Source organism: Lonchura striata, chromosome 1A (genome assembly GCF_050655825.1).
Source record: "Lonchura striata isolate lonStrDom1 chromosome 1A, ASM5065582v1, whole genome shotgun sequence".
Classification (NCBI taxonomy): domain Eukaryota; kingdom Metazoa; phylum Chordata; class Aves; order Passeriformes; family Estrildidae; genus Lonchura; species Lonchura striata.
In genome coordinates this window covers 26,225,688-26,248,965 of record NC_140741.1, presented here as the reverse complement: position 1 = coordinate 26,248,965, position 23,278 = coordinate 26,225,688, and the positions used below count along the sequence as shown (strand labels likewise).

The window sequence follows — 23,278 nt, the reverse complement described above, 5'->3', positions numbered from 1 at the left end:
ATGATGCTCCTTGCAAGCTCCCAGATCCTTTGAGCACAGGAGGTCTCTGCTGGAGCCACATCAGATCTTTCTGGTCTTCTATTAGAGTCAGTGAGTGAGCGAGGAAAAAAGTAATTCCCTCTGAAACTGAAATCAAGCTCATATTTTCCTCAGAAGAGATATTTTATGTCATTCATTATTATCTTTTTCTTCTCTGCAAAGTAATGCTCGATTGATACTCAGAGGTTGTTAGAACTAAAGGGGAGAGAGAGAACATTGGGGTATTGTTCTTGCTGCAGTTGTAGGCTTACTTGGCACCTAAAAAGGGTTTTATTAAAAAAACAAACCAATTCTACAATGCTTTGAGTGAGAAAAAACCAGCAAGGGAGAAAAAGAAAAATAAAATCCATGCTGTTTAAGTCTTGGGCAGTGTCAGGAAAATAAGGCATGGAGTTGACATACTGGGTCCAATCCATGGCTACAAAAAGTGAGCACGAACTACTAATTCTTACATTCATCAATGATGCGTGTGAGGCTAAGATGTAGATATTTCATTTAGCTTTTGTGATGGAAGAAGAACCCAATACTGAATTCCTGCATAGGTCTGTGACAGATGGGGTTTAATAGCAACAACATGCACTCTGGGTATGTATTCCCATGTCTTGTTGGATCCCAGCTTTCTCCTCAGGCTTTCTATGTCAGTTGTAACTCACCTGGAGAAACTTTCAGGTGTGTTTTGCTATTGCAAGATATGGAAATGCATCCACATTAAGTTGCCATCACAGCACAGTCTCATGTTTGCCCTGTGATGCAGGCAAGGACACAATTTGGCATCTAAGTTGGCTTGCTTTCTTTCAAACACCAGCACATGAAATCATCACAGGAACCTTCGTACATTTCTTTCTCCATCTGCCAGTGTGGGTTTTTTTCTTTCTCATTCATGTTCAGCAGGTGCCTTCAATTCCCAAACATGTTCCCAGATCTTTCCCAACGTCAGCTGTGAAGCTAAAAAGGGATTTTCTGAATTTGATTGATCAGGTTGTCACAAACCTGGCTAGGAGCCATTTGTTGGACACTAATCAGATTGCTGCCGCAGAATCCAGCTGCTGAGTTTCCAGCGTGCTTTTACCCTCCAGAGCGTAAAGAGAGACAAAAGTACTACACCTGACTGGGCATCTCCAGGGATGTTTGAAGGGCACAGAGCTCTATCGACCATTCCTTCTTGAGAACTTGACCTCCTACTGCAGTTGCCTCTCCCTGCAGGCTCACACAACTTCCCCAGGTAGCTTAAATACAGCCTTTCACAGAAACCTATAATGAGGCATGAGCTTACCCTTTCACTTAGAGTCACTGCCAGATGTAACAAATCTGTGATAAAGATGAAATTTGCATATAAAGTCTGAACCCATAACCTCTCAAGAAAAACAGATAATGAAAAAACAATAAACACAATGTCCCTCCCAACAGCTCCCTCGCCTTTTAACTCAACGTGAGATCTCTTGCTTTTGATGCCAGCTCATAAGTTGTCATGGTTATTCCCCTCACCAAATGAGCCTTTTCTCTTTAAAAAAACATTCACTCTTCTCTCTGCCATCCATTCTCACTTGTCTCTTGATGAAGTTTCCTGTTTTGTTGCTCTACCAAGTCTTTCTTTATTCCTTTCCATCTTTACCTGGCTTTGTTCAGCTTTTAGCAACATGCACAGGGCTCAGCAATCCCACCGCCCCTGCGTGCCATCTCAATCATCACACACCAGGGTTCAAGGACCAACTGCTGTCCATGTATGAAGGACTCTTCTGCCTCACAGTGAGCAGGAATCCACACTGGAGTTACTCTCGTAGTGACAGCAATGTAATAACACCGTGACATCAAGGAGAGTGTGCAGCTCATGCAGAGGTCTCACATCAACATGAGGCTCAGCACCAGCTGTTCAACAGGCTTTTAAACCTAGTGCTATATTCTAGCAGCATTGCAGGCTCACTAAGTACAGTGACTCTGAAAGAGGTACAGATATTTATCTCAACAAGCTCTTGAGGCCTTCAGCTGCTCATCTGGCAAGTGCTCAGAGCTGCTGCTTTTGGAGGACACATGCCCACCCAGATCTCCTTCAGCGATTCAAGTTCAGCGTGCAGGAGCTTGGAGCAAAATTACAAGATTAAGACACAGGCTATTTTCTAGCTGTTACGTGAGTCAGTAGCCCAGTGCAGAGCGTAGCCTGCATGCTTTTACAAAGGGAAATAGGTGGAAGCATCACATTATCTGTGGCTGCAGCTCAGCAGATGCTCCATTTGCACACTACAATTTATGAGCTGTGCTGTGGAATGATTTAGAGGGTTGAGGACAGAGTGCTTTGCTTTCATCAGGGATATGGAGGCAAAGGAAGACTTGCCATGAATAGGCTGTGAATACAGCCTAGAGAATAAGGGAGAGTTTTCCTCTGTGAGCTGACATGCCCACACATGGACCAGTGCACAGATCACCCTTGGAGTAAGGATGATTCGATGGGCTCTTATTATAAATGATCCTTGGCTAACAACATAATTTATGCTTCTGCCTGCATTTCTAAATAATCTTTAGTAGGTTGAATTGTCCATAAATTTACTGCTGTACTTGGGATACAGGTGTGAATCCAAGGACTCTCTAACTCTTAAAATGATGAAGTTTGGCAAGTCAAAACCACTTTTTAAAGCAAGTATTCACTTCTTTCTCTTTTAAATGCTGCAGCAGGTCATGACACAGGAAGTAAGGTCTGATTCTGGTAAAGTGGGCTGAAATAACTCACCATTTTCAGAGTGGGATGAAACAAATGGCAATTACAATGCAAAAGCCTTATGAGGATGTAACTGTTTAAAAGCTGATTATGAAAAAGAGGGACTTGGCATCCAATCTGGAAGGGTAGTAGAGAGAGGGATGGCTGCGTGGCAGGACTCCTGTTGGTGTATGAATGTCTGCACCATGGTGGCATTGTTATCCCCTTTTTGTCCTGACAATACGCAGTCAATGGCACTTCAGGAGGTGGGTGGGAGACATCTGGTTAATGAGGAACAGATGGACCTCATCGGACATGCACTATACCTGCTCTTTTCTTCACAGCTCCCTCCCTCACTCTCTGATTTCTCTATTCTTCGCTGCAGCTGAGCTCTTCCCTCTCCTTCCTTTCAAATGGGAGAGAATGTTTGTGTGCTTCCAATAAAAAGCAATGTAATGCTCTGGTCAGAGCCAAGTGCAATACCAGAAAATGCAGTTAGGAAATGACTCAACTGTAGCGTGCTCCATTCTCTGGGACCCCTATATATTGTGCTGGTCCCCACTAACCGTGGCCCCTTACCCCTAGACCCATCATGACTGTGGAAAACAAAGGCTACTTTCTCATTTGCCATTTCTTTGATAGGACCTGTTTGATATCCTGAGAAGTATTTTCTTGAAGCCCATTATTTGGGATTTGGCAATTTACCCCACTGTGATAAGGTATTTGTTTACCTTATTTTTAGAAGACCTTATTTTTAGAAGACAGCCATTCCAGACAACCTGAATTTCCCTTCTATCCTTCTAGTTTCTTCATGGCATGTAGGTAGGATTTGGATCTAGGCTTGTGTGTTCTCATTCAGTTAACAGATGCCAGTAATGTGGGTTTGTTGGTCTTCCATGAAAATCTGAAAAGCTGCATACAAACCAGATCCTGAGAGAAATACAAATTCCCAAAGGCTTGTGCATCTCACAGCTCAGAGGAGACAGCACAGTGTTCCTAGACGTGCTTCTACAAAGAAAATCTTCCTAAATCCCTGTGTTCCAACCAACGCTGACAAAATAGCAAAATAATTTCTATCAAGTTCCAATTGGCTTTCATTAATACTGGTGGCTTTCACTGAGATTTTCTTCCCAAGAGATATGACAGAAAAGTCAGTCTCTAAACCCCTTCTCACTCTTTCTTGTAGCAATTTTATTTCACTACAGTTATGCTTGCTCAGAGTTACAGAATTGAACTGATCCCTCAGTTTAAGTTACACGATGTGCTTATGTAACATCAGAACAAGGTTTTCTACCTTCCTCCAACTCAACAAGTATTTTAGTCTGGGTGAACAAAGTCCCCTGAATCAGTGCCTTTCAAGGGCAGCAAGCACAGTCATAGTTAGCAGTCCAGCCATGCTACCTTCTTCTGTCTCTCTAATCTGAGAGCTATTACTGTGTCCAAAACCAGGATTAATTTTCAGTGTAAGTCTGTCTTGGATAAAAGGCCTCCACATCCCTTCTGTGGTTTGTACTCCAGCTGCCTTTGAGATACATTGGATTTTTTTATATAGGGCACAATTACAGCATGAATGAGGAAGGAGAACTTCAAAGGAGGATGATTAGGGTTGGATGAGTTGGAAACCAAGTTAATTCACTTGAGTTGATCATTTTAATGAGGAAAATGGACTGAATCCCCATGGTATTCTCTTCATGTCATACAAATGCTGAGTTAGCATCCAGATCCACCCTCTGCGAGGATCTTGAGTTTATGGGCAACTCAGAAGTATTATTCAATATACGTCCCAGCCAAAACATCATGACTATATTTGCTTGTCCTTGGCTTTCTATCCAAGATCTTTTCCATACTCTCTCTCTTTCTACCTTTTCCCAAATGTGCTCTCATTCCTCTTGTTAACTCCATGGAGAGTTAACAAGGAGATTCTAACACAGTGAGTTAGCAATACCTCAGCAGCCTTAGAGAGTACAACAGGAGGGTAAGTCAAAAAAATGGAAGAGCCTGTTCATCTTTGTCCTTTTACTATTCATCAGAAGTTGAAATATGTTCATCTTAGCACCTTAGCTTTATTCTGTATGTCATACATCCCTATCCCTGGGACTCTATATCTGCCTGGTTCATTTTCCTCATTGCAGCAGAGGAGTGAAGATCCTGACATGACCCCACTTCTCAGAGCAACCTCTTAAGTCCAGCATGGCAAGAACTGTCTTTACACTATTCCTCTCCCACAAGCCGCTGAGCATGGCAACAGAGTCTGGAACTGGTGTATGCTTCAGTGAATTCACAGGGAGATAGATCCCAGTCTGAGAATCCCATCCAGAAATCCTCAGGGAGAGAATGTGCTCAGCCATCCCTGGCAGCTCATCTTCAGGCTTCACCATGCACATACAAACAAGTCTATCAGGTCAGCCAGTGCTGCCTCTTTCCAGATGCTTGGATGGCTGTACACTTTCTTGTTTTGTCTTAGATTATTTCCTTATATACATCTTGTATCTCTCCTTGGACACATTCCACAGCTACAAAAAGTCTTCCCAATGGCCTCTATCCACATTAGAGGAGCATCTGCTCAAGGTCACTGATCATTCAATCCTCCTGATGCAATGGAGTTGGGGTGGTCTGGGAGTTTCTTACCAGCATAACCTCTCTGTTTGACAGATCCTTTCCTTTAAACTCTGGAATGCAACTCTTGGCAAATAATGCCATCTTCAGTGTTCCACCTCTAAATAGCCTTCCATCTGCTGAAGAGTGAAAATCAGTGCTGGTGCACCTGAACCTGTTCCCTTGAAGGGAGATTTTCTGTGCACTGCCCCAGATTTGTCAAGTCCATTATGAAGAATCCTGTTGTGCAGAACTTCAAATGGAGACACACTGCTTTGTAAGATAAATGCAGGTTGAAAGCATGCAGCTGCATTCCTAGAGAAAAGGGCTATGATTCCCCAGAGACCCTCGAAGGTCCAAGGTAACTGCAGTCATGACCTCATTGCTTGCACCAGTCTCATCAGTGCAGTAATGGAATGAACTTGTACAAGCCCCACCGGAGAAGGGACAAAACTGATAATCCCAATTCTGTCTTCTACAGTAAGTGCATGCACAGAAATATGCCTCTGAGGGAAGTTTATGCCCCAGGCTGTATAGGTGAAGAACTGGGGCTTACTGGTGGTTTTAGAAGTCAATAGATTTTGGATTCCTGCTGCACTTTCATGCAAACTACAAGGTGTTTGTTTTACTTCCCATCAGAATGCAGTAACGTGCAGTGAAGTGCATTGTTTTTTGGCTGTTGAGATTGCTTCACTGTGATTCTCAGATTCCAATTTTCCTGCTCTTCTCAAATGTGATGAGATCCATGGTCAACCAAAGCTGAATAAAACATCTCTGGCCTGAGTTAGAATTCCATTTCAGTTGTTTTTTCTGATTCAGCTTCCCTGGTAAGTTGGAAATAATAATAACAACAACTGCAATAATAATGAAAATAATAATGATGCACCATAAATCTTAAGTGAGCCTGGAAGCCTGGGCTTCCATCCCAAAATATTCTCAGAGACTTCACCAGTTTTGAAGAACATCACAATCAGCCAGTGGGGTGGATCTGCTGGAGCACTCCTCAATTTCCTATGTTTAGACTAGCATGGAAGCTTCTTTTACTTTACTATATGTTGCACTGACAAAAATCTGTCAACATGTTGCCAGTTTGAGAAAGTCTGTTTTTCCCTGTATATCTTTTTCAATCCAATTCCTTTTCACCTTGTAAGTTCTAGTTATAAGACAAATTTCAGCAGCTGGATCCTGTGGTAGAATGAAATTTTAGAGTTGCTCCATAGGTGCTTATAGTCTGGTCATTACCATGTTGTGTATGTATTGAATCACTCTATTTCCAGGCTTTGCAATGGCATAGCACTGACTTCACCTCCAGTTGTGCTTGTATATATACACCCTCTAGACACAGTGCAAGGGATATCAATAAGGAAAAGATTGAACAGACATTTGTGTGTGGTATTTGAGTTTGAATCATAGGATAACTGGAGCATTCAGGTGGGAAAGAACCTCACAAATTCTCTAGTCTAAGCTACTGCTCAAAGCCAGGTCAGCGGTGAGGCCAGGCCAGTTTGTTCAGGGCTTTACTCAGCTGCAGCCAGGTTTCATGGATATCACATCCCAGCAGAACTCCAAGTGAATGTGGTGTATCACCGAAGAACAGCTATGCCCAAAGTTCCAGAGACATATGGGTTTTTAAAAATTTATACTTCCATCTTAGTGGTTTGTGCATCACACTTTTGAGACTTATCCCATCTCCTCGCCCTGGCAGTCCTCAGTGGGTACCAATCAAGAACTGAAAATAGCCCATGTTGGATCTCAAATCAATACAAGCTGTAAGCCTCGCTCGGGCCACATGCTTGTAAGAAAGCCAAAGGAAATACCTTGTATGGCTTTTCCTAAGTTGTGCACACAAGAAAAGAGGTAGCAGTGTTTAATCTATCTTATCATAGTAACGAGAGAGTAGCCAGAGGGTGAGAGATGTAGGAAAATGTGCTCTGCAGAATCAAGCTCCTTGGGAGCTCACTGTGTGCGAATTGAAGTCTCTGAACCCATGGGAACATGTCTGGTGCTTCTCTGCACCAGCTGGTGAAATCCCACACACACTGTTTCTAGTCCCTGAAGTCAAATGCACAGGGGGCTCCCCTCTGTCCTGGGGATGGGTGGACTTCTCTTTATGAGCTAACTCTTACAGGCTTCTGTGCATGAAACAGGAACTTACTGCTTACTGTTGGCAAAGCATTAGGCTGGATAAATCACCGTATCATATCACATCCTCAGAGTCCTGGGGCAGGGGGTCTTTGGTCAGCATAGATGCTACCAGATTTGAACTCTTCCACTGAGGTATAATGTCCTGTCAGGAAGAACAAACAAAAAATATTCCTCTGAAATCCCATTTATTTGGCTCCTTACTTGGGAAATTGCACAACAGCTCAAGAATACAACTCTCATCATGCAGTGCCAAGTAGGCAGAAAGTTTTAAGAGCAACACGAACCAATTCAGATGTTTTCAGACAAAAACTACCCCTTTTTTTCCCTTAATATGACAAGAGATCATAGTCCCCATATACTGAGGATCATGTGCTGTAGGTCTCAGAGCTGCAAAAATGTGTCAGCCAGAGCTGCTCAATAGTTCAATGGTTTATTTGATAAATATGAGGATGAGAAACACAGTAAAAGGCAATCTGGGACCACATGAACGTCTGTCAGCCAATGCCACTGGTCTGGAAAACCCTGGGTTGCAATTAGAAAGTGTATTTCATAAAGCAGTACCTCCTCCTGTGATACATGTTAGACAAACACACAAAGCAGGCTTTAGGCTGCCCACTGGATCAGCCTGGTCAGGGCAGTCAAACCTGCAGCCAGAGGAGCCATTCCAAACCCCGAGCTCCCAGCAAGGCTGCACCTCTGGGTACTGCACAGTGATGCTGCAGACATGAAGCTGCAAACAGCAGACCCCTGGTAACAGCTTGGGCCTCTTGTATGATCAGAAGCTTCTCCCTTTGACATAGAAGTGAGTGCATCGGTCACAGGCATCTCCTTTTTACTGTCACCTCCCTTAATTCCTTGCAGGCATGCATATCAGCGTGTCATTAATCCCACTTGCCAGGAGCTGGCTTCTCAGACCAGCTAGGAAACGGGGCTATGTTAGACAGAAATGCTGTATTCCAAACCTGATGCTGTGTAGCAGAGGAACCCGGTCATATGGCTCTGCAAACAGGCCCAGACTTGTTTGCTCACATTCACCAGCATGCACCATGAGGAGCACTTGGTTTGCTCCTTTTGGAATATGAGTGATTTGCAGGGCTGCTCATCAGTTCACGGCTGGCTTATAATCTATATGTTAGGCATGTAATGGTGTACAGTGGCATGATCGATCCAGAGCTAGATGTGATGACACTCTCATCTCTGTCATCTCTCTTTTGAACAGTTCATCAGATGTTTGCAACATAAATTTCGAATACCAACTTTATTTATCTATAGCCATTATTTTGTGCTGCAGCCATTTCACTGCATAAAACATCCGGGGTTTAATTCCAGGACTTCCCCACTCAGGAGCAAAGGCTTTTTACCCAGCAAGCTACACAAGCTGTTTAACTGGCTTGGGTGGAAAAGATGGAAATCTATAACTAATAAAAATGCCAGCAAAATGTATATATTTGGTTGCATTCACAGCTTGAACTGAGTGAATCCAAAGCAGTGTGAGCTGCTGTAATGTAGCTTTCTCCCTGTCCTGCCAGCGTGTAACTCACACAGCTTAAACCACCTTAACTTCTGCTGGACTCCTCCACACTTTTCCCTTGCTGTCCAATAAACAAGATAGAGATGTGGTGCTCCTTAATAGCACCTTTAAAATTATCCTGTGTTACAACAGCAGCATTCCTGTAGCAACCAAGGAAAGAAACATAGTTGGACAGACCAATAATTAAGAAAGCTGATATATTTCCACCAAAAGAAGGGAGTTATTCATACCCTCTTCCTATCATTAAAGTATTGATTCTGCAGTCCCTTTTTCTTCATCAAAGAAGGATTCTGTGGATTCAGTCAAACTTTGACTGAGTGTATACATGCATTTGGAGTGAAAAGTGTGTGAGACCTGAATTTTAAGACTAACCTCTAAACTACCCTTTAAACAAAAGACTAGCCTTTAAACAAAAACTCAGTCTGGTACATCCCCTAGTGTTGGTTAACTCCTACCATTTGAAGGGACAGGTTAGGCTCTCATACATCTGTTTTACTTTGCAAAAATTGCATAGTTGTCATCTGATGGGCAAGAACATAGGTTTTAGTAAATATCACACAAAATATTTGTGTATGTTAATTAAGTTTACTTTAAACAAATTAGCTTCAATTGTGCTCCCACTCCATTTGTCTGCCTTCTGTGACAGTTCCAGAAACATATTTACTGGCATAGATTTTCCCTCAAATGGCAAAATTTACATGAACATGTTTGTAAAAAGCAAATGTTGATTCTATAACCAAAAAGTATTCACTCTGATGAGACACTACTACTAACAAGTTAAAGCAACTATCAAATTGTTACTGGAAATTTTTGTATGAAAGAAAGCTGCAAAATAATCTGGGCTTTTGGGCATATTTTTATTACATTCTTTCTTTTGTGGGGGAACTGGAAACCCAAATATTTTCCATTTTCCGTTGATGGCATAGGATAAAAGTCATTGAGTACATGTCTCCAGTTAGAAAATAACTAGAATTCACATCTCATATATTAGAGCCATGCTGGCAGAAACGGATTAGCAAACAAGCCAGAGGCTGAATTGCCCTTGTGCTGTCAAAAAAAAAAAAAAGTCAATCAACAAACAAATTAAGGGAAGCTATTATGTTCCTTCAAGAATTATTTTAAAACACATGGGAGAGACTGTTAATGGTTTTGAGGAAGTGGGTATCTCCCAGGCTCTTCAAAAGAAATTTGACTTTCTGTTGATCATGCATGGAATCACAGTTTTACATTACTTACCAATCCTATATTTTGTAACATTTGTACTGAGTGGTAGAAAAACTCAGGCTGGCTTGGGTTCACAGTGGAAAAACCCAGAACTAAAGTTTAAAAAAACAACTGAAAAACAAATCTGTTATCAATTGGAATCAAGACAGGGGGGAGGGAAAGAGAGAGAGAGAGAGAGAGAGATGTTAGTCCAGGCAAAGGAAGCAGTATTGGAAAAAGACACGTCAACAACTGAAGGTGTAGGACACTGAGGAAGCCCCTGCTAGCAGAGAAATTTGAGTAATGGCACAGATTGGAACAAACCAGATTGGAAAACAAAGGAGAGGGATTTGAAAAAATGAATGAGGTCTTCCCACAAACTTCTCTTCTCCAGGCTGAACAGCCTCAACTTCCACAGCCTGTCTTTGTAGGAGAAGTGCTCCAGTCCTTTTATCAACTTCATGGCCCCCTTCTGGACTTGCTCCAAAAGTTCCATGTTCTTCCTATGCTGGGGACACAAGAACTGTACACAGCACTCCAGGTGTGAGGTCACAAGAGCAGAGTAATGGGAGTATCCTCTCCCTTGCCCTGCCAGCCACATTCCTGTTGATGCATCCCAGGATTCCTCTGGCTTTCTGTGCTGAGAGTGCACACTCTTGGGTCATGTCGAGTTGTTCATCAGCCATTACACAACATATGCAAAATGGGTTTCAAACAGCGGCAGAAAAGTTCTAATGATTATTTGAAGCATTTTCGATTGAGGAACTATTCTATCCGTGAAGAAGTTAACTGAGAAAAGCTGATATGAATCCAGAAACTTCCTTAGGGAAGAGAGGCTGCAGGTAAGCATAGACAAGCCAATGCAGTTATAAAACGGTGTGTATTTGAGTACTACTGACATTAATGTGGACGATAAAGCTCACAGAAATTTTTTACAGAAACACATTTTTTTGTCTGTGAATGGTAGTTTGTTGAAGCTGACAGTCTGCAGGAAGATACTTTCTAGTCTCAGTTGAAAAGGTTGCTTAGATCTGAAATGGACTCACTGGCCAGAAGGAGAGAAGAAGCAGTCAGAAGAACCAAATATTTAATGAACTCATGTAGAACATGGGAAGTCTTTGCTGGGTGATAAGAATATTGAACCAGTTTCCACCATTTCAATATTAAGTCTAGCTACTAGTCCACCAGTTCTTCTAGGACAGGGTTGTTTTCTATCTTCCTCACAGAAAGAAAAAAAAAAAAACACACAAAAAACTAACTGAGAAGGTATGAATATGTCACAGCATGAAGAGTTACTCTGAAACTTCTAAAATACCCTGATGCTTTGCGCCATCACATCTCTCCACCACTTAAGGCAGAAAGAAGACCCTGAAGCAGCAGTAGGCTCATGAATGGAGGTCTTTGGCTCTGATGTCAGAAGTAAGGGAGCTCTTTGTGGTCTTGATCAGATGGTATACAACTACATTTTCATAGGTACTCAGTTCTCTGTGCTTCATCTGAGATATTTTGCACCTACTGTTCTATTCTGTATTTTTCAAAGGTGCTCAAGACCTACTGCTCCCTTTCATGTCCTATAGCAAAGCAATTAGGTTAAGTTATTTCAGACTGGGTTCCCAGAAATGAAGATGCATAAAATGAATGAACACATGAAAATATTTGCCCTAGTGTCTCTGTGACTCAGCTTTTCTGTTTCTACAATGGAGAAAACAATGCTTACTGATTTTGCAAAATACTTTGAGCTCTATGAGTGAAAAGCAGTATAAGTGTTAGGCATAATTAGGATTTTTATAAGAAAAAAAATTTAAAGCATCATTTATCCCTGGGGAAGGGATCCCAGCACGGAAGAGGCATCCCCATCCGAAGAACCACTTGAAAGTTGAGCAGTTGCTAAGAAACGACAGTACCTTCATCACAATGAATACCTCGAGACGGATGGAGTGGGCAACCATTTCACAAGGCTGCCACGAGGTAAAAAAAGAAATGGGACCAGGCATCATTAGCAAAGAGGAGATCATTAGATTCCTGCACTGCGGTCTGCATGAACCTGGAGTGAAAATGGATGAGGACAGTCATGTAGGAGAGATAGCAGGGAGTGACTCTCTTAAGTGCTCTATGAAGAATAAGGAGGCTCTGGGTGCTTGTTAAGTGGAACGGCGGTGTCGATGGAGGAGCCTGAGGACACAGCAGATAATGGCTTCTTTTCAAAGATCTGAGCAGAGTACCAGAAGCTATGGAATTACTGGAAACACACACTGGAGTAAAGTAAAAAGAGAGAGTAAAGAGATAGGCCTAAATGATGAGAGGTACCAGGGTCAAGAGAAGTAGTTGTTTTCTTGAGCGACTGAATTATGTGAGATGTTTCTGGAGCTGCAAAGAGAGTAGGAGGAAAGGTATGAGAAAGGCTCAGGAAAGGGGGCTGTTAAGTCTAAACAATATGAATCAGGGAAATCTATGATTGAAAGATGGGAAAAGTATACTGTCTGGAAAAGAGCTAAGAGGTGAAGACAACATGGGTGGGCAGGAATAATAGTGGTGTCAGAGGAACAGGGAGGAAGGGCAGAGAAGGAATAGCAACACTATCCTTGATAAGCTGTCCTAAGTCTCCTGGTAGATATGAAGGATGGATTCATACTGTTGTTCCTAAAAGTATAACTCAAACAATTGAGGATCAGAGACTTGCTAAAGCATCCTGAAGAAGATTCTGAAGTAATGGACTTTGTTTAGGTTTGGGTTTGGTTTTCAATTAAGATGGTGTTGGACAGAAACTGAGATTAACTCAGCACTGCAGGTATTGCCATAATGGACAGAGAGATGAAAGGAGAGAGCCAGTCAAACTGCAGATGAGCACTAATAGGCATATGAGGAAAATGCTTGAAGGGAATCAAAGGTTTAGTGTAATTCTGAAATTAAAAGACAACAGGGATTGGTGCAAATTAAGCAAGGCAGCACTGGGTAGGGCAGGAAAAGTTGAACTATTTAGGACTGAGGCACAGAGATCAGGAAACTGCAGTTGAGAAACTGCATGCCAATAGTTAAGAAGGAAGATGAAAGAGGGAGGGGCAGCAAGAAGAAAGTCATCACAGTTGTAACAATAAGCTAGAAACTAAGAAGTCTAAAACATCATGGGAGGAAAGAAAATAGAAGAAATTCACATGTAGAAAATTTCTTCAAAAGAGAATGGAGAGATGAGTTGTTAAAAAAACCACATAGAATATATTCAAGGTTTCAGAGATGGGAGATGAAGCTTGTTCCAGAAGAAGCCACAGGAACAGAAATGTTTCCTGCTTATTCTGGCAGTTCTGTCCTGCAGGAAACACCCTTGACAAGACATGACCTAGGGAAGATGCAATAAACAACAGAGACGGCAGTATTGATCTTCTTTGGAACCCGCAGAGTGTGAGAAATGTTCTACTGCTGGGATTATCCCCTTGATCAACTTTTGGGGAAGCCATGAGATTGGAGGAAATCCCACAACTTTTCTCTGTAGAAATGCTCTGCACCCTACAGCTTCTGGGCTGTGATGGGAGGTCCTCAGCCCCTCAGTGACACTGTTCTGCTGCTCTGATGGCACCCATCCCACCACTCACAGACAGCCTTCTCCCTGCCACTGCCTCCCGAACGAATGAACACTCCTGATGTGTGGATGATTGATTAGGCAAAAGCAATAAAGGGAAAATGTTTTACCCAGCTGTTTAGACCAGATCATGCAAGCACAAACCCGCTCAATTCTCAGAGCCAGAAAGGCCCAGCAGGACTGTAGGGGAGGCTTAATACTCACACTAACACACTCAGCATGCAGCAGTTACATTATCTTTTCCTTACCTGCTGTTCCACTTGTGTCATTCTCTCTTCTTGAATCCCTGTGCTGACTTCCAGACTCCTTCTACATCAAAGTTCAGTTCTCATTTCATCTTCAAGGCCTCACGTGGCTCCCTTGGAACTTGCTCCCTGTGTCCTCTCCCATGCTCACTCAGCACATCTGCCCCTCCCCAGCCCCCTCCATTGCCCTGCAGCAATGACTCCGCTCCTCCTCTCCTGCTGTCCTCTCCCCTCCTTCCACTGAACAACCTTATTCACCTCCCTTGTGCCTGCCCTCAGGACTCATTTACTGCAGTTAGTCTTCCTGTGTTAATGACTTCCACTTTTCCTATGCCCTTGGCAAGATTTGCCCCTTCTGACTATTAACTTTGTTTACTATATTACATCTTTGGAGTGAGGAATGATTCAGAGATATGCAGCTAAAGCCGGGAGCAAACAAGATATGAACATGCCGTAACTCAGCCTGTGACCTTTCTCAGGCACTTTCTTCCCTCATTTCATCCTGCAAGTCTCAGGCCTATTCTTGTCCCCACTGTTTCCCACTGACCTCATCTGGAGCAGGATCCAGGCCTTGTAGCTGCTACCTAATGGCTGCTGAGAGCCTCTTCTGAAGAGCTGGGTATCCTCACTTGCGAGTGCCCCACATGCTGGGATCTTTGTATTGGAAAATCCTGGGGACCAAATTTTGCCTGTTTAGCTGCCAGTAAAATGCTGTGTACACATGATGGCATGTGAAAATGCATAATAATGCTTAAAGCTACAAGCAGACAGCATTATCAGGGAAAGGCTTTCCCCTCCCACTCACCCCTTGTCTATCTGTTTCTTTCCCGTTGTCAAAATTTAGCATCCTCCACTGAGAGACTCAGTTTTGCTCTGGTGCTTGGAAGGCATCCAGTCCCAGCTTGCTTGCTTTCCCTGCCAGTCTCCACAGGTATTCTATACACAAGGCTTCCAGCTTGTCAGGATATGCTCCCTCTTCTCTCCACACCCACACCCCTCCCACACCCTGTAGGGGAATCTCCAGTGCTGGGGTTGTTACAGGGTCCCGGGGTTAGGCAAAGTTGTTCATTCTCTCTTTGACGTGTCCATGGCCTCTGCTCTGCAGCGCACTGTGAAGTGCACTACAGAAAAAGAAGAGCCCTTCAAGAGGAGTGGAGGGCAGCTCTCAAGAGGCATTTGCACAATCCATTTGTTATGTCAGGTTACACAGGAAACAAGAGGAAACCTGCAAGGTTTTGGTTCCAGCCTGGCCAAAACTCATTTAGACATTCAATAAAAGGGTCTCCATGAGAGACAGTTTGGACCAGAGACTAATGCACAGATTGAATTCCATGTTTGAGGTTGACTCTAGTGTTGGCTCAGCAAAACTGAGGCCAGCACCTTCCAAGGCTGTGCTGATCAAGAGGTGTTGGTGCACAATGGATTTCAGAGGTCAGGTTTGAAGGAACAGACTGGTAGACTGAGGTGTGTCAAGTGTAAGTCAAGTGGCCAAGTGGTGCCCAAGGAACAGCTGGCCAGCTGTGCCTTCAGCAGCCATGTCTGTCCCAACAGGACCCACAGAGAAGCTGCAAACATTTGCTGAGCAAGGTGTGTGGTAGTTGACAAGAAGTCAAGCAGATGCAGAGACCAGGCTGGACCCATCCCACAGAGGTCTGGATTTATAAAACTTGCTGTTCTACACTGTGGTGGGAAAAAGATTGTTTTTTATGCCTTTTTTTGTTTAAACAAAAACCATAAGTTAGATGCACTGAAATTGTTGCTAAGCCAATAGTTCAGGAATTCACTTTATTCCCCTGGGATTCAGGTGACCAGGTCAAAGTCCCTGCTACCTTCTGAGAAATTTTCATTGGAAAATGCTGACCAACTTCAAGAAAGAAAGACTTTCAGCAGTGTCTGTGGCACAGACAAAAAAAAAAAAAGAATTTACTCATGGAAAGACAAACACACAGTGAGGCTGAGATGCTGCTGATTGTTCTTTGATCTTGGCACTTTTCTTGTCTGGCAACTGAGTTCAAAGGTAAGAGAATGAGGTTAAGATCTAAGACACAGCACAACTTTTGTTGTTACTTCACAGACTGCTGCAGCTATAGCAGTAAATTAGAAACTGAGAAAGGGGCTGGTACTTCAGACCAGTGATTCCAGTGGAGAACTGAAAATATTTTCTAAGGAATAGTGGGCAAATATGAAAGGCATTTGGGTTTTGGCAGTCTTAGGAGACAAGTTCTCATGTTAAAGACTTTAAAGCAGAGAAGTTTCAGTTCTGAGACCTACGTTATTCCATGTGTGGTGTAAGTGGGGAGTACAGAGGTACAATTTGGTACAAGAAGCTCTGATGGATATGTCTCCAGGTAGTACAATCCAGGACATAGAAAGTGGCTTGGTACCTGCTTGGATGTGATTCAAAACCCTGAAACAGCCTTTCAGGTTTCTAACTGAGTGTAACTGGACCAGATCCCATTAAAAATAATATTCCCCAGTCTAGTATTGTGAGTAAATTTTATTCCATTATGAATAGCCTCCTCCCTGGGACTCAAGAGTAATGTTGTGCGTAGAGTAGCTGAAAATGCTTCAGAGATTAGCCTTAGCACATAGCTCACACCTACAGATTCTTCTGCAATAAATTAGTGTGCTCAGTGGATGAAAAAATATTGGTGGAGCAGCACGACTTGCAGTCAAGCTTCAAAAGAGTTATTATGACTGAGCAGTAGTACCTGCTCCCCCGTATGCCTTCCCTGGCTGTGCCACAGGTAGATTCACACTCCTCCTTTGCAGCCTTCCCTTCAGCCTCCCCTTTCCAAATCATCCTTCCCTCGCTGACCTCTGCTTGTTTTTCTTGCAGGCATTATCCCTAAGTCTAGCACACCTTTCCCCTCTATGGTTTTCTTTTTAAAAGCCAGCATAAACTAACAGGATATACACGTGCACACAATCGTAAATATCTCATGATCCTGTGCTGCTCCCTTTTCCAAACACCCTGCTGGCACTGTTTGCTTGTTAAATAAGCCCAGTGCTGTGCTTAAGTCTAACTTTTGTTGTAAAAGCTTAAGGAGAGGGCCAAATCACTTTGTTTTCTTGTAAATCACCAGGGTACCCGCAACCCTGAGGAAATAGCAATAATAAAATTATTAATGTTCTAATAACAGCTTCTAAAAGCTAACAATACTTGCAAGGCTTGGCATTTGTTTTTTGCTGAGCTGCATAGAAAGGGACCTAAAATCAAATCTGTGCAATATCTACTTTAACACCCAGTATTTGATGTGGATTATGAGTAAAGCAGCAAGTTAGAACAGCAGTAGCTTGTTTGGAGACATTGGGAGCCTCGGCATAGCTGTGCTAAGGCAATTTGATCAGACTCACAGCTACCCTGCATGGCCCTGTGGGATATAAGCTATGTTTATCAACATTTTCTGAACTCCAGTGACCCAAGTGAAAAATAAGCATAATGTGTATAACAAAGCAAACTCTGTGTCCTGGCTCTTTCAGCAAGAGGGAAATGCTTTCCTACAGCTTTCAACAACCAGTCTGGTTGTTACTCTGGATATTTGCCTTGCCAGCACTTGCACCTAAATAAGCACAGGGAGCTATGAGCCTAAAATGTTTTGGAGCCCATACGTGCAAATCCATACAACTCTTCAAATTCCAAATCCTAGCATAGTTGGGAAATGCAAGAAACAATATTAATCCATGTTTGGATTCAGCATTCAGGTTGATTGGGGAGGGACTGCAGTGGAGGCTGTCCCCATCCTGAAGACATGACTAACCCTTTCTGCAAGTGGCTAGCTCAGGACCACTGGCTTCCTCCTCAGCTGTCAGTAGGAAGGGGCTTACTATGCATCAGATCAGTCCTCTGCTCTTCCTGCCCTCTTTTCCTTCACGTTTCTTATTCCTTATTGGTTTAGGAACATTTGGGAGGCTTTGGATAATTTTGTGAGCATGGTCCAGGTCGGGACTGGATTCACCAGGAGTGAACATCCTGAAGACCTTCAGCACACTCACAGTGCCTTCATCCCAGCGTGTTCCCCAGAGCACAGCAGGGTATCTGTTCTGGGTCAGGCTTCTCCCAAAACACCAGTGCTGGAGAGTGAGATGTAGTGACTGCCAGAGGAAATTGCAAAATTGGAAAGTCCTGACCTCTTCCCCAATGCTTTCATTTTCTAATTTGTAGGTGGTGCATTCCAGGGCATAAAGGACACAGGGCAGAAAAGCTCCGTGAGCGCATGGCGCTGCACGTTGCAGCTCAACCTGAAGCGCTGCAGTCAGCAGGGCTTTCTGCCAAGGAAATCCTACGCCCAGTTCCCTCCTGGCCATCTCTGGTGGGCTGCCTGAAGGGACAGCAAAAATCCCAGCGTACTTCCTGAACAGACTGAGGGATAACCAATATTCCCTGCGTGGGCAAAGCCGCCTCCACTCTCCAAGGGAAGTGTGTGCGCTCAGTGAGCGCGTAATGGCTGCCACGCTCATCTGCAGAGCCACCGCGCTGCGGGACCTCTGCCAGTGTTGCATGAAGGGCTTTGGCTTCCCTGGGGCAAAAAAGAGCTAGAGAAAGTCCAGCCTTTCCCTTGTTCTATTTCCTCACCTGAAACAGACTTCACAATCATCTCCTGGCCTGGAATGGCTACAACAGGTGGTGAATTTCCAGTGGAGCAACTCGCTCCAGCTCAGGCAACAGCAAATGGACCCCCAGTTCTCATCTGTGGGGGGTCTTATCTCTCACCTTTAAAGAAAGCAAGCAGTGCCTATCTTCTCATTTTCCCAGAGGAAGGGAGGGCAATGAAATGAAAAACCTGAAGACGACTAGGCAGGATTGCAATTTTCCATGAGAGGCAAGCTGAGGAATTCCCACACACTGTTATTCCCAAAAATTTCTACTGCTGGGTGTCAATTCTGCTACAGATTTCACAATTCCTACTGCAGGCTGATGATGTTGTGTGGGAGAACACAGGAGACTTGCTGAGACTGCCAAATTGCTAAACATGTGTGATGGTGGGCTCTCCCTTCCTCCATGTGTCTGAGCCTCGGAGGGGAAGGGGGAGGAGAGCTTAAGTAGCACAGAAGAGGGAGGATGGATTAAAAGCTGCCTCTGTCATTGACTTGTTCCATTCTTTGGCTTATTTCCCTGGGGTTCTTGGGTATTTTTGTTATTAATAACTAATAATAATTTCTATATAGCGCTTTGCATTCTGAAGGACCCTAAAGCACACCACATACTTCATAAGCTAATTAACAGCTGCAAGACTAATTATTCTCTTAGTTGTGGCCTTAAATGCTGAAGGAACAGCTCAGAGTCACACTAGATTTACAACAGTTTAACTGAGGACAGTGTCTCCCTATAGATCCAGCTGGATATGTCAGAGACAAATGCAATGTGGAGTTGGAGACGAAAGATTCTAAATGCCTTTTCTCCTCCTTCATAATTTAAAAATGACTAAGGAAATTGCATTCAAAAAGCCTTGTGAACACAACATTACAATTGCAAGATTCAAGATTTGGAGTTTAGGAATAGCTAAGCCTTGGTTTCTGCTGAGTTAGGGGCTCAGCTCATAACTGTACCAAGACATATGCAGCTTGTGGCTCATCCCAGGCTGTGCAGGACACTTTTCACCATGTAAGGAGGGCTGGTTTGCCCTCTTTTCTTGCCTATAAATCCATGTCTGTGCACAGTTAATTCCAGTGACCACAAGAGTTACAGTCTCATCACTGATCCAAAACATGACCTGCTGTAGAAGGTGAGCCTGTCTCTGTCCTCTGGTGCACATTCATAGACCAGCAACACAGTTACATTTGAGCAGAAAAATGCATCACAATAGGATGAACTAAATCATAAATTTTTCTAGAGTGTTATTTTCCTCTACATACTTCTGGGGAAAGATTAATCCATTTGAGCTAAGGGTCTTTGAGTCCAAATTTAAGATGGTTCAGTCCTTATGTCCTCATCCAGGTAGGATGTTGTTTACATGCTCTGATTTCTGAAAGTTTGATGTCGTAACCCTATATGCAAAAACTGTCCTAGTTACAATATTGTTGCCATGATAGGGAAAAGGAAAAAAAAAACACAAAACAGAAGAACTGGCTCTTAAATACTTCCTTCACCCCTTTCCATCCAGGCTTACATTAGTGTCTTCCTTCCTCTCACATCTGGATGTGCAGCCGTGGATTGGGATTGCCTGTGGTAGCTATGGAGCATCTCCTCTCCTCCCACACCTTATGCACATCATTTCTCTCTCACTGCAGATAATTGCATCACCCTTCCTGTTACTCGGCTCACAGTTGTAGTGTCACATTTGACTCGTTAAACACAAACACACATATAAATGCTTTTGCTACAAATTGATAGATTTTTTTTTTTCATCATCTCTAATTTCTTTATTTCTTTCACTTGCCCTTCCTGTTTTGCTTGGACTTTTCTCCATGTCCTAAACAACTTCTGCTTTTATTACTCCATCCTCCCCACAGCAGGTCCAGCACTTAATTTATGTTGTTCAAATTTGAAACCCAACATCATGTTACCACATCTGAGCACAATCACTTACAAGCCTTTTTCTCAATTCTATTTCTTTTTGCCAGCTCATTTCAAATCTAGTTCTGTCTCTTCTTGCAAGGCAAAGGCAGTACTTCTACTAACTCAGCTAATATACCTTGAAAACTGGTATAGGTCTTGTAAGACAGAAGGTTCATATATTTTTCCTTCCTATAGTGACACTAGTCACTCTAACAGCAGTAGAAATAGTTTCTGATCTCTCTGCTGAGGAACCAAAATATTGTTCCTGCTTTACTCATTCGTTGAATCATACAGACAAATATCATTATAAAAACTAAATTATTTAATTGACATATAAATGAAATCACGCATTTGTTACATGTGCATATATAAAATTATTTGCAATGTCAGTGCCAAAGGCAAATGTGAGAAATAGAACATTAGGAGTAGCACAGTAATCCACAGCTTTCAATGATTTAGATGAGCCTAATACATTTTTGTGTTAAATACTATTTTCAGAAGAAATTCAGCCTAGGTTTGATTCTGGCGAAGTCTAGGAAACAGAGGCATTTGTTTACTGTGGGAGGCATTTGTACTGGGTGTCTGCAAAAAAGGATTTTTTTGAATGATTTTTATTATTGCTATGTTGAGATTTTTCCTTTGTGACTTGGACAGATTTCTAGCAGACCCTGAAATCCAGCCATCTGCAATGTTTCTGTTTGTAAAGCTCAAACATGCTGCATTTGCGTTTGCACCAAAATGCATTCAAGAGCCTTTGCCCAATTTTCCCAGCCAATCTCACTTCTCTGCCTGTGACAAAGCACGGGAAATTTCAAGCCACAGCAAAGATATTTTTGAAAGTTACCACCCTGTAAAAAGAGGGTGTTTATAAATGGAAATCTTCATATAATCTTAATAATAGGTTTTGCTACCACTGCATCTCCACCCACGTACATGGAATAGCTGTAGCCAGCTCTGAGGCAGAGTCTATGGGCTACTTAGCAGCATGCAGCAGCAGCAGCGTCGAGCAGGGTGGGAAGGAGGGGAGGCTGCCACCTCCAAGGAATAATGCAAAGCGCTTCCAGGCTGACAGCACTGCAGAGTCCAGCCCTAGCACAGCGTGGGCCCCCTTGGCTGCTGCAGCAGAGCTCTGCAAGGCACCATGCGGGCAATGCCGGGGTGGGATGGGCTCTCCTGCACTCCTGCACTGCTGAGGCTCTACAGGAGGGACCTGAGTCACCTCCAGCAGCACGTGTGGTCATCACACTGTAAGGGTGGTAAAGCATTGGAAAGGGCTGCCCAGGGAAGTGGTGGAGTCACCATCCTTGGAAGGGTTCATTAAACAACTGGACATGGCACTTAGTGCTTTGGTTAAGTTGGCACAATGGTGATCAGTCAAAGGATGGACTCGATGATCTTGGACATCTTTTCCAACTTAAATGATTACATGATCCTTCTGTCGTTAGCCCCCTCTCCTTTACCAGGTGATTGTCAGGGATGATTGCAGAGAGTAAGTGAGGAGGAGGGCTAAAAAAGGCAGAACAGGAGTCTGGTATTGTTTTGGGTGGGATTAATCTCTGTGGTGCTCACTAGCAGCTCTCTATACCCCTCTCCTTCCATCTCATCATCTCCTCATCAATGCTACCCCATACTGGCTTCTCCCACTTATTTCTGCCATCTATGTCTGCATTTCTTTCCCTATTTATCAGCCATCTCCTGAATAAATTAATCTCCTCAGAACCAGTATGTTTTAGGCCATTTTACTGCTGTAGCTTTGGTCATTACTAATGTGCTGTGATACACCTCTTCCCCATGCTCATCAAGGCAGCAGTGGTCTGTAAGTGGTATAATGGTTCTACCTTGTAGTCAGGGGCAGATATTCTTTCATAACAATAAGACAAATTTCTGTGTTGCACCAGTTATTTTACAGGCTTCTTCAGCACAATATCTGAATGAATTCCATTGGCACATTAAGTGATGGAGCTTGATATCAGTCACATGTGGTTTGTTCTTTTATCCTCTCCCGAGGGAGAGAATTATGTATGCCACGTACTGGTTATGTTGCTAGGGTTTTGTTTGGGATTTTTAACATATGCATTGCTGCATGTTTGCATTGAAGAAGACCACATCAAAGCAGGTGAATTGCATTTGGACAGAAAGGTGGCAAGATTTGTGATGGCCTGTAGTTCCCATGGGATTTCTGCTATTGTCCCAGGGTCAACTCCGCAGACGACACTTACTGCCCCACTGACCTTCACCTTGTAGTGGAAAATCCCTTTGTCTCTAATGACAGTTGAGCACTCTTCAGTCTTAAAATTACCCACCTGGGTCAAAAGGTATTACCCTAGCACAGCATCCCCTGCCACTGTGCAGGGTCAGAGCTGCAAGAGCAGCACCTGCTCCAGCCCCAGAATGACCATCCCTTGTGCTCTGTTTGCTGCTTTAGGCCTACACCTTGTAACCTGCGTACTCAGGCAGGTGAAAAGATGGCCCAATTTTTGTAAGGTGCTATCTATGGAGATTCCTAGAGAGGGTAATGAGCCCTTTTGAAGGGCCAGTCTTTCTTTTGGGAGTGTCGGCATAGGCGGGTAAAAGCAGATGCCCAAAAGCACTGTCTGTGTTCCCTACCACCGCAGCTCCAAATCCCCCAAAATTATGTGTGCTCTCAAGTGCTTCTTTCTTGGAAGGGAGGAGGGCAATCAAAATGCCTTCAAAAGGTTTCCTGTGCTCTTTGTCACTTCATGAAACCTCACTCCATACTCTTGCAGTCATGTCAGGT

The 23,278-nt window shown here is 43.3% G+C and overlaps 1 protein-coding gene and 1 long non-coding RNA gene across 5 annotated transcripts in view; one reads left to right on the top strand and one right to left on the bottom strand.

Moving 5' to 3' along the window:
* The window catches only part of CACNG2 (calcium voltage-gated channel auxiliary subunit gamma 2), a 68,394-nt gene that overhangs the window by 33,761 nt on the left and 11,355 nt on the right, over positions 1–23,278 (top strand). The window lies entirely within an intron of this gene.
* Positions 4,772–21,682, bottom strand: LOC146763416 (uncharacterized). Its single transcript, XR_014952024.1, has 2 exons — positions 14,025–21,682; positions 4,772–7,610 (listed from the first exon to the last, which is right to left on the bottom strand). It is a non-coding gene; the product is annotated as an uncharacterized LOC146763416 (long non-coding RNA).